Here is a 4,764-nt window from a genome sequence, read left to right on the forward strand (position 1 = left end):
AGTATGTTAGGACGTATATTGGATGTCCAAAAGATATCCATTAAACATCCATTGCAATATAAATATAAAATACAATTGAAAAGTCACTGTAACTAATATTTACATCCTTTTAGAACAAGTTTGCTACCATAATATTTATACTATTATACTAATATTTATAATACTTATATCTATTAGACGTCCGTTGTAATGTCAGTATAAAAACTATTTAAATATTATTGTAACTGATAAAAATATTTTTCAGGACAAATTTTCTAGCATTATATCTACATTTTTTTGGCACGTCCACAATTACAACCGAAAAGAAATCTACAAGACAAAAAATTGCCTGACATTAGACATCCTATATATGTCTTAATGTTGTCTTACTGCCAAATCGACGACATCGACATTGACGTCCATGGACTTATGTGGACGTCTTAGCAACTTCTTTTGGATGGCGTGGTGCCCGCTGGGAGGAATTTTACCGCCATGGTTCGGAAGTTCGCGCGCGAACTCCAGACCCGTTATCACACACGTAACAAATCCAAGCTGCTGACTATCAGGCAGGATATTGTTGGGAAGGTCTTAGCTTAAAATGTGGCGACGATATGTTAAGGTGGAAATGACACCATCTTGGCATGCCAAAATGAACGGAATATATATATATATATATATATATATAAAATTTAAAACATAATAAGTAGGTACTACTTACTTTTTACAACGTAAAACAGATTTAAAAGTTGTTTATATTACTATTAAATTTGTTTCTTAAACTAAAACGAGAAGAAAGACAAATACGAGTTGTTAACGATTTTGCGTAAAACATGAAATAATTTTAATGTAATTTTTTATTTGAATATTTAATCTGAATTATATAAATTATCATGTAAGGTATAAGTTTTTATTAAAAAATTGTATTTTATTATTTTAATCAATATTGCTACTTCAAATTGTTTAGTATGAAATAATAACTTATAACTAAAAAAAATCAAATCTAAAGATAACGCTGTGCCTGTTTCTTGTCAACACGAAAGATAAAATTTTTTTATAAAAATGTTTTCTTATAATTGTAAATATGTAGGACCAGACAAATGTTTTTGCTCGCTTATTATTTAATTTCCAAAATTTTTAATTCGATATCACGTTTCATGTAAACTCAACTTGCGTTTTAAAAAAATGTAAAAGAAATTTTGTAGTTTATACGCTCACATGGCCTCAATATTGGCGCTTTTTGAGCCCTATCAAAGTTAATTCTTAAATGAAGTATGGTTACATATTTTATCGTCCTTGAAATAAATATTCTGTGTGTTCTCGTCTAAATGCTAAGTTTGTAATACAATGTTTCACAATTACAATTGTTTTAACAACATTATAAAAGCTTTACATGAATAAAACATGAATCGATTTAGTATAAAATAATTATAACTACAGTTGGTATTAAGACAAGTAGTATTATAGACGATAACATCTTATAAGCATGGGAAGAAATTCATGAAGGCCATGTGAGCGTTGCTTCAAAAATGTTTTTCAAACTTTTTCTCGAATCCAAGTTATGCTAACACAAAATGCGATATAGATTTCAAAATTTTTTAAATAAAATGAAAATCATTAATAAACGTTTGCCTGCATCTAAAATTCATAATTCTGAAAAGGCCAAAAAGGAAATTAGTAAAAATGTATTTTTCTTATAATTGCAAAAATCTCGGACCAAACAAACGTTTTTACTTGCTTCATATTTAATTTCAAAAATTGTTAATTTGATATCGCATTTCGTGTGAACGTAGTTTGTGTTTAACAAATGTAAAAGGAGTTTTTGTAGCTGAGGTGACGAATGAAAACAGTGCGTTAAAAAGATAGACCAATAGAAATCATGGCCAAGTCATACAATCTGGTAACCCTGCATGGCGGTTCCTTAGCGCTTTAAGAAGAAGCCGACCTGTGCTTTTCCAATTCTGACGATCGTATAGTTAGCTCGATACTATGTACAAAGTAAAAATTCAAACGGATCTCTTTTTCTAACGTTTAGAGGTAAAAAGAGAGGTCCGTTCAATTTTCGACTTCGAAAAAGGGTCGAAGAAACACTGCAGTAACTATATGTCGTTGGAATAGGACGTCATTTAGCAACCCTGAACATACATGTCGATGTCGGTCACATAAACAATTTACCATTTCTAATATAACAACATTAGAAGAATGTACAACGACAATAGAAACATCAAGAAGATATACAACGAACAAATTATTATGTTTTTATTAAATAATTACTTAGATAATTGATCATTTTGAACAATGTCCATTTTTAAAGTTCCCGCTTACCGAAATGGTCCGGCTTAGCAAAATGAGAAGCCAATCAGGAATCAGGAAAAGGCGTTACGACTTCCGATATATTTTGAGTTCGACTCATTCATCTTCTTTTTATAATAGGAATAGGATAGTGCGTAGAGCAGCAACAAGGAACATCAAAACATCGATTGGTTCTCTGGTCATTTAGGATACGGTTATTCCGTTCGTTGTAGGTATTTTCCATGGAGAATAGACATAAGGAGATCAAACTAGTGTAATTGAAAACGAACACTTTCCTGTGCTAGAAGTACGCACACACGCATGTGCGAAACCACCATGGAGAAAAGACATAAGGAGACCAAACTAGTGGAACTAAAAATGAACACTTTTCTGTTGCTAGAAGTACGCACACACACACACACACACACACGCGCGCGCGCGCGCGCGTGCAAAATCACACTTACGTATAGTTCCGATTTGAACGCGAGTCAAATGTAAATAAATAATGATTGAACAATTAATAGTTTGTGAATAAAGGAAAGAATGTTAAAATTAAAAATCGCTGTATAAAAGCGAAAGTTTCCAACAAGTGTGGTTTCAAGTGTAGTGCACAAGACTTTCAGAGTGGTATAAGTTGTATGTTTATTGTTTTTGTTACAAACGCTTCGAATACCTGTCGCACGCATAGTGTTGGTAAAAGTAATTTGATATTTTCATAAACATACTACCTACCTCTTCCATGGCGAATAATTTTTTATTCCACATACCTTTCAAAAAATCCTGTCTGATTATCAATTATTTCTTTGTTCAAGCGACCTGTCAAAACAAAAAAATGGAGGCGGCCATATTTTTTTAAAGTGCGGTTGGCACGCCACGTTCGGAAAGTTTTGAACTATACGTAAGTGTGATTTTACACATGTGTATGTGCGTACTTCTGGCAACAGAAAAGTGACCGTTTTTGGTGAAGTCCATGCATTACAAATTGGTCTCCATATATCTATTCTCCATGGAAACCACACTTGCGTCTAGTTAAAAACTTCCCGAGCGTGGCGTGCCAACCGCACTTAAAAAAATATATGGCCACTGATGTGAAAGCGAGTCAAATGTAAACAATGATTGACCAATTAATAGCTTGTGAATAAAGGCAAGGATGTTAAAATAAAAAATTTCTGCATAAAAGCGAAAGTTTCCAATAAGTGTGATTTCAAGTGTATAAGACCTTCAGAGTGGTGTAAGTTCTATATTTATTGTTTTTGTTACGAACGTGTCGAACACCTGTCGCACGCATAGTGTTGGTAAAAGTAATTTGATATTTTCATAAACATACTACCAACTGGCGCATCAAGCTTCGTTGTTGTTTGGCTGAAATGTTGTGTTAGAAAACTTACATAAGTGTCCGCGAAATTAAAAATAAAATCGAGCGAAGTAAATTTGTAAATGAAAATTATAAAAAAGGAGTAAAAAATATATAAAACGTGTATTGTAACTTAATAAGACGATGAACCGCAGAGGCGGAAAATATGATTGAAAAGAAAAAATACAGTTTTGTTAGAGCCGCTTATGTAAGTTCGCTAGCTCCTTCTAATGAGCTGTAAAATCTTCTATTTTCGCGTAATTTTAAACATTTTGTATAAAGAGTGACACGAACTAAAGAAAGATTAGGTTAATGTTTAGTTTTCAAAGTATTATTTTTTTAATATTACTTAGAAATTTACGTAATTATAAAATCCACCATAACGTGGATTCGTTAGAAGCTGCGCGGTCAAAACACATAAGAATTTTTTGACGTACATAAAAATTCGGTAGGGTACAAATTTTGTAGCGTTCATATGTCCAGACCGTCCGTATGTGTATGTAAGTTTATAATGCGGGTGAGCCTAAGCATACGAACAAAGAAATGGTGAGGGGGAATTGGAAAAGGGAAGGGGGAGCTACCAGGGAAAAGGACGTGATTTTTGCCGGTACGACCAATCACAATTCACGCGTCTTTCCCTTTTCCAATATGAACCTGGAAAGAGGGAAGCTGGAAAAGGGGAGAGGATGTGAATTGTGTCTATATTTCCGGGCATAAACCACCCCTCTTCCCTTTTCCAGCTCTTTTTTTCCTTTCCAGGTTGATACTAGAAAAGGTAAACAGAAGATAAAAAAAGGAAAGGCGGCATAGGCTGTATCTATACCATGGAGAATAGACCCAAGGAGACAAAACTAGTGGAACTGAAAATGAACACTTTTCTGTTGCTAGAAGTACGCATACACGCATGTGCAAAATCACACTTACGTATAGTTCAAAACTTCCCGAGCGTGGCATGCCAACCGCACTTAAAAAAAGTATGGCCGCCGATGTGAACACGTGTCAAATGTAAATAAATAATGATTGAACAATTGTGGGTCCGTATGCAATAAGGGCACATAAAATTTTTTCGTGCGAACACGAAGTCCCCTGGAGGCTTTAGAAAAAATTTTCGAATTTTAATTTTCAAAAGATATATATGGATG

The 4,764-nt window shown here is 33.6% G+C and overlaps 1 long non-coding RNA gene across 1 annotated transcript in view; it reads right to left on the minus strand.

The window, feature by feature from the left end:
* The window catches only part of LOC117177710, a 285,747-nt gene that overhangs the window by 257 nt on the left and 280,726 nt on the right, over window positions 1-4,764 (minus strand). The gene's annotated exons all lie outside the window — the stretch shown is intronic.

Source organism: Belonocnema kinseyi, chromosome 8, assembly GCF_010883055.1.
Source record: "Belonocnema kinseyi isolate 2016_QV_RU_SX_M_011 chromosome 8, B_treatae_v1, whole genome shotgun sequence".
Lineage (NCBI taxonomy): Eukaryota > Metazoa > Arthropoda > Insecta > Hymenoptera > Cynipidae > Belonocnema > Belonocnema kinseyi.